At 47.8% G+C, this 12,973-nt stretch overlaps 1 pseudogene; it reads left to right on the forward strand.

Annotated features, from left to right (window-relative positions):
- The window catches only part of LOC115460732, an 87,254-nt pseudogene extending 74,935 nt beyond the window's left edge, over window positions 1-12,319 (forward strand).
- The last annotated feature ends 654 nt before the right edge of the window (window positions 12,320-12,973 follow it).

Here is a 12,973-nt window from a genome sequence, read left to right on the forward strand (position 1 = left end):
TAGTCACAGCTGTGACTAAAAAGACTACTCTCCCGGTGGAGGGAGGGGTCGCTTTGAAAGATATGCAAGACCGGTGGCTTGAATCTGCGCTGAAGCGGTCCTTTGAAATCTCGGGCCTTTCCTTACGGGCGGCTATTTGCAGTTCCTATGCAGCCCGGGCCTGCCTTTCCTGGTTGCAGCAGGTGATTGAGCAGCCCGCCGATGGAGCGGGTTCCCTCGCTGAGGTCGGCCGCGTATGGAGTCTACTCTATTTTGTTTTGGCTGATACCCTGTTTGATCTGGTCAGAGCTTCGGCTAAGCAGATGTCGGTGGCGGTTGCTGCCCGCCGCCTTCTTTGGCTCCGGCATTGGGCGGCTGACATGGCCTCTAAACAAAGGCTGGTGAGGTTACCCTTTCGGGGCCTTCTTTTATTTGGGGAGGATTTGGAGAAGATTGTTAAGGACCTAGGGGTCTCTAAGTCCCAACGGTTGCCTGAGGATAGGCCGAGGCCTTCTTCCAAAAGTCCTTCTTTTCCCTCCTCTTCCAGGCCACGTTTTCGCAAAGCTCGCAGGTATCACCCGGGGCGCTCTGCGGGGTTTGTTCAACGTACCCGTTTCCAGCAGAGGAACTCCTTTGGTTCAAACAAATGTGCTGCAGCGTCCGGGCAACGTCCAGGAGTTCAGGGGCGTCCTCCATAATGATGGGGCGCCGGCCACTCGTCGGTTCTCACAGTAGGGGGTCGTCTCTTCCTCTTTCTCGAGGAGTGGACCAAGATTACTTCGGATCAGTGGGTCCTGGACCTGATCAGAGAAGGTTACCAACTAGAATTTGCTGCCCCGGTAGGAGACGCGTTTTTGGAGTCCCGATGCGGCACTGCCGCCAAGCAGGCAGCAGTAAACGAGACCTTGCAGGTGTTGCTGAAACTCGGAGCGGTGGTTCCGGTTCCTCCTGCCAAACGCAGCTGCAGTCGCTACTCCATCTATTTTGTGGTGCCTCAAAAAGGCGGATCGTTCAGACCTATCCTCGACTTACGCAGAGTCAACGAGGGCTTAGGAGTGCAACACTTCCGCATGGAAATCCTGCGCTCTGTCATTGTGGCAGTACAGCCAGGAGAGTTTCTCACGTCACTGGACCTCAAGGAAGCGTATTTGCATATTCCCATCTGGCCGCCGCATCAGCGGTTTCTCTGGTTTACGGTATTGAGCCAACATTTACAGTTTTGCACCTTGCCTTTTGGCCTGGCAACTGCTTCTTGGACATTTTTCAAGGTAATGGTAGTGGTGGCTGCCTTTCTTAGGTGAGAGGGTATCAGAGTTCACCCTTATCTCGACGACTGGCTCATCAGAGCGGATTCGGCAGATGAAAGCCGACTTGCCACAGCCAGAGTTGTTACAGTTCTTCAGACTCTGGGCTGGGTAGTAAATATGCCCAAAAGTCACGTGACCCCCCTCTCAGTCTCTCAAGTATTTGGGAGTCCGACACAGCTTTGGGGTTCGTTTTTCTTCCCGACAACAGGCGTCTCAATCTTCAGTATCAGGTACGCCTGCTCCTGCGGATGCCTCGCCCTCGAGCTTGGGACTTTGTTCAGCTCCTGGGATCGATGACGGCCACCATAGAGGTGGTTCCCTGGGTGAGAGCTCACATGAGGCCGCTGCAGCTTGTTCTGCTCCAGCAATGGTCTCCGATTTCCCAGGAATACCAACGCAGACTAAAGTGGCTTCCTGCGGCCCAGCGCAGTATGGATTGGTGGCTTTCCGACAGCATGCTGCGGCAGGGGATGCCACTGGCTCTTCCTTTTTGGTGTCTGGTGATAACGGATGCTAGCCTTTCGGGCTGGGGAGCTCATTGCCGGGGACACTATGCTCAGGGTCTGTGGTCCACCGCAGAAGCGGGATGGTCCATCAATCGCTTGGAACTGAGAGTGATATTTCAGGCTCTTCTGGCCTTCCACAGGACGCTGAAGGGTCTTCCTGTCCGAGTTCTGCCAACAGCAGTGGCCTACATCTTTCGTCAGGGCGGCACTCAGTGCAGGGCCCTTGCTGTGGAGGCGTCTCAGATTTGCGACTGGGCCGAGCGCCACTGAGAGCTGCTGTCCGCGGCTCACATAGCCGGTCAGAGCAACGTACAAGCCGATTTCCTCAGCAGACATCAAATCGACTCGGCGGAATGAGAACTGGCAGAAGAAGTTTTTCTTCAGATTTGTACCAAATGGGGGACTCCAGGCTTGGACCTCATGGCGTCAAGCGTAAACGCCAAAGTCCCTCGCTTTTTCAGCAGAAGGAGAGATCCTCGCTCGGCGGGGTTGGATGCCCTGGCTCAACCTTGGCGCTCGGGCCTCCTGTATGTGTTTCCTCCTTGGCCCTTGGTAGGGTGAGTGCTACTTTGGATTCGCCTGCACTGAGGATTGGTGATCCTCATCGCCCTGGATTGGCCAAGGCATCCGTGGTGGTACGCAGATCTCTGGCAGATGCTGGTGGACGCGCATCTTCCTTTGACTTGGGTTCCAAACTTGTTAGTTCAGGGTCTGGTGATCCTTGCCGCTGTGGTCTTACGGCCTGGCTCTTGAGAGGACGCAATTGAGGGACAAGGGCTATTTTAATAAGGTTATTGCCCCGCTCTTGCAGGCTCGCACACGGTCTACCTCTGCGACTTATGCTCGAATCTGGCACACTTTTGAGGCGTGGTGTACTCCAAAGTCTATCTCGCCGACTCTGGCAACAGTCTCGCTTTTGCTGGACTTTTTGCAGGACGGGCTACAAAAGGGCCTGGCCTACAATTCCCTTCGAGTTCAAGTGGCAGCGTTGGCCTGCTTCCGGGGGAAAGTCTCCGGTTTGTCCCTTGCTGCTCATCCGGATATTGTCTGATTTCTCAGAGGGGCACTTCGTCTCCGTCCTCCTTTGCGGTCGCCCTGTCCGGCTTGGAACTTGTGGCTCATGTTGAAGGCGCTCCAGCGATCTCCGTTTGAGTCTCTTAAACGGGCTTCTGAAAAGGGTGTGACTCTCAGACAGTCCTTTTAGTGGCAATGACGTCGGCGAGAAGAGTGTCTGAGCTTCAGGCTCTTTCCTGTCGGGATCCTTTTCTACAGTTCTCGAAATCCGGGGTAACTGTTCGTACTGTGTCTTCCTTTCTGCCTAAGGTGGTTTCAGCTTTTCACCTGAATCAGCACATTTTTCTTCCTTTCTTTTGTAAGGAGGAGTTTCCGGACTTCTGTGGGCAATTGCGCCTTTTGGATGTCCGCAGGGCTCTGTGGCAGTATCTGCAGATGTCAGATGAGTTTAGGAATTATGATCATTTATTTGTTCTGTTGGCAGGTCCCCGACGGGGGTTTCCAGCGTCTAAGGCCACTATAGCCCGCTGGCTTAAGGAACTCATTTTTTCTGCTTATCTGCTTTCAGGGCGGTTGCTGCCTGAAGCGTTTAAAGCGCACTCTACGAGGGCAATGTCCTCTTCGTGGACTGAAACGGGTGTCTTTTCTCTTCAAGAGATCTGTCATGTGGCTACCTGGGCTTCTCAGCTCTCTTTTGTAGGCATTACAGGCTGGATGTGGCAGTGCGGCAGGATGCGTATTTTGGAGCGCAAGGGCTTGCTCGCGGAGTTGCCTGTTCCCACCCTACTTAGGGAATGCTTTGGTACATCCCATCAGTTAATGGATTCATCTGCTGTTGATGACAAGGAAGGGAAAGTTAGGTTCTTACCTTGATAATTTTCTTTCCTTTAGTCACAGCAGATGAATCCATGATCCCTCCCTGACTGGCTTTAGTTTTTGTACATATATTGCATACAGACATTGTGCCTCATCAGGAGTACTTGAAGACAAGCTGTCAGAGTTACTACATGCTGTTTTTATTGCAGGAAGTTGATAACGTCCCTCCTTTGGTTATTGCTCTGGTTCAGGGGTGTTTGTTCTCTTGAGGAAAGTTTATGTTATTTTGCCTTTCTTATTCACTCTGCTTTGGAGATTTCATATACTGAAGGCAGAGGGAGTTGGGCATCCAGGAACACCATGTGCTTTCAGTGTTCCATATCTCCACCTGCTGGTAGGCGGATACAACCCATCAGTTAATGGATTCATCTGCTGTGACTAAAGGAAAGAAAATTACCAAGGTGTGAACCTAATTTTCCCTTAAAACAAATAGGAGGAAGTATTGTTTCACTCAACGAATAGTTAAGCTCTGGAACTAATTTCCAGAGGATGTGGTAACAACAGTTAGTGTATCTGGATTTAAAAAAAGGTTTAGACAAGTTCCTGGAGGAAAAGTCCACAGTGTGCTATTGAGATAGACATGGGGAAGCCACTGCTTACCCTGGAATTGGTAGAATGGAATGTTGCTACTATTTGGGTTTCTGCTGGGTACTTGTGACCTGGCTTGGCCACTATTGGAAATAGAATATTGGGCTAGATGGACCACTGGTCTGTCTCAGTATGGCTATTCTTATGCTCTTAAGCTTATGCTCTAAAGCTGAATTGTTTAAAAATCTGCACAGTTACCACCCCAAAAACAAAGGCAGGAGCTGATTTCAAATTCATTCTGAGTACCTCCCCGTGTCCCTGACTGTGTTTCTGGTTTGTGTTTCAGATGCAGGTGACATTTGAGGACGTCTTTGTCTCTTTCTCCCAGGAGGAGTGGGAGTATTTAGATGAGGAGCAGAAGGAGCTTTGGAGGGAGGTGATGAAGGACAACTATGAGATCCTGATGTCTCTAGGTAAGAGTTTCCCGTTATTCTTAAATTCTCTTCTCAGGCACATTGGCAGTGGGTGAGGCTCAGTGCAAGAAGCCTGGGTGACTGATAATGAATGATGACGAGATGACCCATTCCATATACAATGCAAGCAAGAAAGAAAGAGGGAATCAGCAACAGAAACCAAACAACACAACAGAAGAAGTCTAGTGAACCATGGATGGACCTCAGAGGCGAGGTCTTAGGCTGAAGGAAGCAAAGTTTATTGAAGGACCCAACACTTTACATACAAATAAAGCATTAAAACTATTAGTACAGACAATATAAATTATATAGTAAAAACATACAAATTAATTGTAAAAAATAAAAACATAATTGTAAAAAAGGGTACAGAAACCATACGATGTTCTCACAGCATAGCATCAGGGGCAGATTGACGTATCGGGCAACTGGGCAGTGCCTGAGGGCCCAGAGCAGTGGGGGGGGGGGGGTGAATACTTCCTCCACAAATCTCTCTGTCCTCAGGTCTGGAACTCCCTCTCTCTTACCCCCTCTCCCGCTCTGGCATTTTCCGTCACTGACACTCCTCCCCCAACCCCAGCGCATTTACCTCAAATGTTCCTTTCTTCGTACAGTGTCCTGGCACATCCTGTCTGCTGCTGGCTGGGACCTTCTCTCTGCCAAGGCCCGTCCTTGCGGAAGTGAGATTTGGGTTTCTGCCAGGTACTTGTGACTTGGATTGGCCACTGCTGGAAGAAGGATACTGGGCTAGATGGATCATTGGTCCGACCCAGTATGGCTGTTCTTATGTTTGATCTTATGCTCAATCTAGGGAGGGGCTACGCTAACTGCTTTTACCGTGTTTTCTGGCAATCAATTCCAGAGTTTAATTACCTATTCAGTGAAGAACATAACATCTTAATAACAGACTATAGACTTTTCCGTCAGGAACTTGTCCAAACCTTTTTTTAAACCCAGATATGCTAACCACCGTTACCACATCCCCTGGCTGTGAGTTCCAGAGCTTAACTATTCTTTCAATGAAAAAATATTTCCTCCTATTTATTTTAAAAGTATTTCCATGAAACTTCATTGAGTGTCCCCTAGTCTTTGTACTTTTGAAAGAGTGAAAAATTGATTCACTTTTACCCATTCTACACCATTCAGGATTTTAAGGACCTCAATCGTATCCCCCCTTATCTGTCTCTTTTCTAAGCTGAAGAGCCCAAACCTCTTTAGCCTTTCCTCATATGAAAGGAATTCCATCCCCTTTATCATTTTGGTCGCTCTTGTTTGAACCTTTTCTAATTCCACTATATCTTTTTTGAGATACGGTGACCGGAATTGAACACAGTACGCAAGGTGAGGTAGCATTCTCCGAGGACAAGCAGGCTGCTTGTTCTCACTGATGGATGACGTCCACGGCAGCCCCTCCAATCGGAAACTTCACTAGCAAAGGCCTTTGCTAGTCCTCGCGCGCCCATGCGCACCGCGCATGCGCGGCCGTCTTCCCGCCCGAACCGGCTCATGTTCGGCAGTCTTCTTTTGTCCGCGCTCGGTACGGTCGTGTTTGCGCCGTTCGCGCCCCTTAAGTTGACCCTCGTGCGTCTTTTGACTTTCGATTTAAAAAAAAAAAAGGGATTTCGGAGAAGGGCCTTTCGGTCTTTTTCCCCTTCCCGTATTTCCAGTTTTTGGCCCCGTTAAGTTTTCTTTCGTTTTCGGGGTAGGCCCTTTTGAGGCCTCGGGTCGAGTTTTTTCTCCCCCTCTTTTTGGTGCCTTACCGCAATTACAAGTTTTGATTTCGCCGGCGTGATTTTTCCGCCCATATCATCGAAGTCTCCCAGCGGCTTCAATAAGTGCACCCAGTGCGCCCGGGTAATCTCGCTCACTGATAGGCACGCGTCGTGTCTTCAGTGTCTGGGGGCTGGGCACCACCCGCAGGCCTGTAGTCTTTGCGCCCTTTTACAGAAAAGGACTCAGGTAGCGAGATTGGCCCAGTGGAACGTTTTGTTCTCGGGCTCTTCGTCGGCATCGGCACCGGGAGTATCGAGTGCGTCAAGACCTCCGCCCTCGGCCGCGACTGTATCGATTGCATCGAGGCATCTACCCTCTGCATCGTCGGGGCAGAGACATCGGAAGGCTGCGTCGGCGTCGGTGGTACCGGGACCTCCACTAGTGCTGATGTCGTCGGACGGTGGTGCTTCGACTGGAGTGCAGGTGAGGGCTGTCCATTCCCCTGCTGGGCTACCTGACCGAGACAATGAGTTCCCCAGCCTGTCAGACTGGCATCTGTAGTGAGTACTATCCATGCTGGGGATTATAAAGGCATTCCCTTTTTCAAGTTGCCTATGTGGAGCCACCAGCGCAAGCTGCAACGAGGAATTCTGGACAATGGCAAACGCATCTCCAACTCCTGCGTTTGAGGAGCCCAACGGCTCAAAAGATCTGACTGCAACTGTTGCATATGCGCCCTGGCCCACGGAACTACTTCTATGGCTGCCACCATAATTAAGCTGTTCGTTGTACCAGAGGATGTGGTCAAAGGAACTATGATAGAGGGGTTCAAAAGAGGAAAATCCATAAAAATATTTGTAGTCAGGTAACATAGTAACATAGTAGATGACGGCAGAAAAAGACCTGTACGGTCCATCCAGTCTGCCCAAGAAGATAAATTCATATGTGCTACTTTTTTATTTGTACTGTCCTCTTCAGGGCACAGACCGTATAAGTCTGGCCAGCCCTATCCCCGCCTCCCAACCACCAGCTGTGGCACAGACCCTATAAGTCTGCCCAGCACTATCCCTGCCTCCCAACCACCAGCTCTGGCACAGACCCTATAAATCTGCCCAGCACTATCACCGCCTCCCAACCACCAGCCCCGGCACAGACCGTATAACTCTGCCCAGCACTAGTCCCGCCTCCCACCACCGGCTCTGGCACAGACCGTATAAGTCTGCCCAGCATTATCCCTGCCTCCCAACCTCCAGTCCCACCTCCCACCACCAGCTCTGGCACAGACCGTATAAGTCTGCCCAGCACTATCCTCGCCTCCCAACTACCAGTCCCGCCTCCCACCACCAGCTCTGGCACAGACCGTATAAGTCTGCCCAGCACTATCCCCGCCGCCCAACCACCAGCCCCGGCACATACCGTATAACTCTGCCCAGCACTAGTCCCGCCTCCCACCACCGGCTCTGGCACAGACCGTATAAGTCTGCCCAGCATTATCCCTGCCTCCCAACCTCCAGTCCCACCTCCCACCACCAGCTCTGGCACAGACCGTATAAGTCTGCCCAGCACTATCCTCGCCTCCCAACTACCAGTCCCGCCTCCCACCACCAGCTCTGGCACAGACCGTATAAGTCTGCCCAGCACTATCCCTGCCTCCCACCACCGGCTCTGGCACAGACCTTATAAGTCTGCCCACCAGTATCCCCGCCGCTCAACCACCAGCCCCGGCACAGACCGTATAACTCTGCCCAGCACTAGTCCCGCCTCCCAACCACCAGCTCCAGCACAGACCGTATAAGTCTGCCCAGCACTAGCCCCGCCTCCCAATCACCAGCTCTGCCACCCATTCTAGGCTAAGCTCCTGAGGATCCCTTCCTTCTGCACAGGATTCCTTTATGTTTATCCCACGCATGTTTGAATTCCGTTACCGTTTTCATCTCCACCACCTCCCGCGGGAGGGCATTCCAAGCATCCACTACTCTCTCCGTGAAAAAATACTTCCTGACATTCTTCTTGAGTCTGCCCCTTCACAGAGCCATTGCTCGTCAGTGAAAAATGAACCATGAGAAATAGATCTACTTTTTGGGCTCTGACAGGCATTTGTGACCAGACTGGCCACCATCGGAGACAGGATCAGGACTCCGATGGCTACTATACCGATGTGGAAAGACCAACAAGGAGCTTTTAAATATCAGCTTGAGTGACATCATCTGTTCTATCTGCATCTCTGGTAATCGTCAGCATGGATATGTTGTATTTTCTGCTTCGAGGGAATGTAAAGGGGTCTGTGTATTATATTTGTACCCCGCGCTTTCCCACTCATGGCAGGCTCAATGCGGCTTCCATGGGGCAATGGAGGGTTAAGTGACTTGCCCAGAGTCACAAGGAGCTGCCTGTGCCGGGAATCGAACTCAGTTCCTCAGGACCAAAGTCCACCACCCTAACCACAAGGCCACTCCTCCGCACATGTAAGTGGCACTTGGTAGTGTGGGCGTGTGGAATTGCCTTTGTTTTAAATGGAGGCCTAAATAGCCGTCTGCTAAAACAGAAATCTGCATGCAGCCATTTAATGAGTTCAAAACTGAAGCAAAAAACCAGTGTGATGCCTTCTTCCAAGGTGAACCCAATAAATGCACTCCGTGGACCTGCAGCATATACACGCGGTCCACGGAGTGAATTTCTTGGGTTCACCTTGGAAGAAGGCATCACACTGTTTTTTTTTGCTTCGGTTTGAAACTTGGTTTCAATTTAAAGCCCCTGACGCAGCCCTGGTGGGCGAAACACAGTCTGTGTTGGGCAATGACTCTAGAATAAAGTTTTGAACCATATCATTGACTGATCTGCTGTGTTTGTTTCCACGTTGGATTTTGTGGATCGGTTGCCTATCTGTTTTTTGCAGCCATTTAATGCCTGAGCAGGTTCACATTTTAACGCAGCGGTAATCGGTCAGTGCGCAATTACCGCCAGACGCACCTACACCATGAACCCACGCTACAAAGTAGAAAAATGTTTTCTGACATGGAAAATGGCACACGGCAAACTTTGTGTATGCCGGACGGTAGTGCTGATTTCCACATGGCAACCCTATGACCCTTAAACTTGTTAAATTGTTCTTCTCTTACAATAACAAACCAGCAATGAGAAGCCAGTAATTATTTCTTAAAATCCTTTAAGGAATCAAAACAGCCTTATAAGTAGTGGAAAATCAAAGTCCAAAGTACTTTTTCTATTAGTTCGTCAGCCCAACATGTTTCGGCATTCAGGGGTAAAATTGTAAAATGGACAAACAAACCCCCTAAAGATAAACAGAAATAACTAAGAATAAAAAACACATAGCACCCCACAAACCCCTCCCTTAAAAATATATAAAAAAAAGTTTATCTAGGTGGCTTTAGGTGGATTGTTTGTCCATTTTACAATTTAATAATTACTGGCTCATCATTGCTGTTTTGTGCCTGTGATACGTTTGGATTGTAAGATTGTTTTTATGTCTTTTCCTACAATAATACACAATGCTCTTTTTTTTACTTTTAAGAAAAAGAGGACCCTAAAAACAGTAATACAGAGACACATAACTGGAAGCTCAGTGAGAAGCCTGAAGGGGAAAAGATGTTATCAGAAAGAGACAAAGAGAAAACTTCTTCCAGTTCTGACTGGGGAGAAAAGGAAAAGGATCAAAATAAACAAAAACCTTCACCAGGAGGCTCAGCTCTGTGTGAAAACAGTATCAGTAATCTCAAACAGGCAGGGGAAGAGGAGAGAAACCAGATGAGAGATCAAAGCTGTTCCTGTGATATTTGTCAGATATTCCTCAGCAATCATTTTGTTCTAAAATCACTTCTTAGATTTGATACTGAAGAGAGACCATCTACATGTACGGACAATGGGGGAAATGTCAGTCTAAAGAGAGAACTAGAAGGACAACAGAAAACAGTCCTAAAAGAGAAACATTTTACAGGTTCTGAATGTGGTAAAGGTTTCAATAGGAAGAAAAAGCTAATGCAACACAAGAAAACTAATAAAGAAACTACAATGTGTACATTTACAGAATATGGGAAAAGCTTTACGAACAAAGCAGACATTATAAAACATAAGAAAAACATCACTGATGAGAGAATATCTTCATGTCCTGGATGAGAAAAGCTCCAACAAGGAAGAAAATTTCCACCAAGGACAGAGATCAGTTTCAAGTGCTGAATGTCAGAAAAGCTTTAGTCAAGAGGAAGCAGTCATAGATCACCAAAAAGCTCAAACTGCTGGGGAACCGGACACTTCTACTAAATCTGAAAAAATATTTTGCAGGAAGGCAACACTCTCAAAATACCAGGAAATCAAGAAAAATGAGAGATTATATACTTCTCCTGACAGTGGTATAAGTGCTTGTTGGAAAGGAAACCTCACAATGCCCAAGAGACTTCATTCAGTAGTGAAACCATTTACCTCTACTATGTGCAGTAAAAGCTTCACTACAGACAGTCTCCGAGACCACCCAAAAACTGACACTGGAATGAACCCATTTACTTGTACTGACTGTAATAAAAGCTTCAGTCAAAAAGAACACCTCACAACACACAAGAGAATCCACATCATTGAGCGATTTCCATGTAATGACTGTGGTAAAAGCTTTAATATAAAGAGAAAACTGATCAGACACCAGAGAATCCACACAGGTGAGAAGCCATTTACATGTACTGACTGTGGTAAAAGCTTCAGTCAGAAAGAACAGCTCACATCACACAAGAGAATCCACAGCATTGAGCGATTTCCATGTAGTGAGTGTGGTAAAAGCTTAAGTACGAAGAGAAAACTAATCAGACACCAGAGAATCCACACAGGTGAGAAGCCGTTTACATGTACTGAGTGTGGTAAAAGCTTTACTGAGAAGAATACACTGACCACACACCAGAGAATCCACACAGGAGAAAAGCCATTTACATGTACTGAGTGTGGTAAAAGATTTAGCGTAATGGGAAGTCTGACCATACATCAGAAAATCCACACAGGAGAAAAGCCATTTACATGTACTGAGTGTGGTAAAAGATTTAGCGTAATGGGAAGTCTGACCATACATCAGAGAATCCACACAGGAGAAAAGCCATTTACATGTACTGAGTGTGGTAAAAGATTTAGTTTAATGGGAAATCTGACCATACATCAGAAAATCCACACAGGAGAAAAGCCATTTACATGTAGTGAGTGTGGTAAAAGCTTTTCTGAGAAGAAAAGACTGACCAGACACCAGAGAATTCACACAGGTGGGAAGCCATTTACATGTACTGAGTGTGGTAAAAGCTTCAGTCAAAAAGAACACCTCACAAAACACATGAGAATCCACAGCATTGAGCGATTTCCATGTAATGAGTGTGGTAAAAGCTTAAGTACGAAGGGAACACTGACCAGACACCAGAGAATTCACACAGGAGAGAAGCCGTTCACATGTAGTGAGTGTGGTAAAAGCTTTACTGAGAAGAGAATACTGACCAAACACCAGAGAATGCACACAGGTGAGAAGCCGTTCACATGTAGTGAGTGTTATAAAAGCTTTACTGAGAAGCAAACACTGACCATACACCAGAGAATCCACACAGGTGAGAAGCCGTTTACATGTACTGAGTGTTATAAAAGCTTTACTGAGAAGCAAACACTGACCAAACACCAGAGAATGCACACAGGTGAGAAGCCGTTCACATGTAGTGAGTGTGGTAAAAGCTTTACTGAGAAGAGAACACTGACCAAACACCAGAGAATGCACACAGGTGAGAAGCCGTTCACATGTAGTGAGTGTGGTAAAAGCTTTACTGAGAAGAAAACACTGACCATACATCAGAGAATTCACACAGTAGAAAAGCCATATAAATGTAGTGAGTGTGATAAAAGCTTTCGTAAAAAGGAAAAACTGACCACACATCAGAGAATCCACACAGGTGAGAAGCTATTTCCATGTCCTAAGCCCATCTAAGCTCAATCACTCTCAGACAATGGACTAGCAGATGTCCAGGCAGGAAGTCTTGTGATGTCATTGAGAATGTGACCTGTTGCCATGCTCCATCTCAAAGCCAGATGCCCAGAATTCAGCTACCCAGGAGCTTTCTAATTGGACCAAGGGCAACCACCTGACGATAAATGCCCAGTTCAGACACTTTAAAAGCAGGGGCTCTTTCTTTAGAAGGAGAGTTCTTCCTGGCTGTTCCTGATGCTCCTGTCCTAGTCGCCGCTGCCCTGAAGTGATTAAATCTAAAAGCAGCTGGACATCACATCCACCTGAAAGAAACGGCTTCAAGCTCCATCAGACAGCAAATCTACAAAGAAACTTCCTGTTCCAGCAAGGATCTCCTGCATCACTCTCCATAGCAGCCTCCATCAATGTGAGTTATCCAGCTTCATTTACAATCAAGTGCAATTTATTTAAACAATACAACAATATTTATATGAGTACAAACAGCCCGACACAGGCCGTGTTTCGCCCAACTGGGCTGCTTCAGGGGCTATAAAAGATATTTAAAAATTAATTAAAATTGGTGAGTAATCTGTTATTTTGTAGCATACTTCCATTGGTAAAAGATCCTCTCTAAAATTGCCTCTC

Source organism: Microcaecilia unicolor, chromosome 1 (genome assembly GCF_901765095.1).
Source record: "Microcaecilia unicolor chromosome 1, aMicUni1.1, whole genome shotgun sequence".
Taxonomy (NCBI): Eukaryota; Metazoa; Chordata; class Amphibia; order Gymnophiona; family Siphonopidae; genus Microcaecilia; species Microcaecilia unicolor.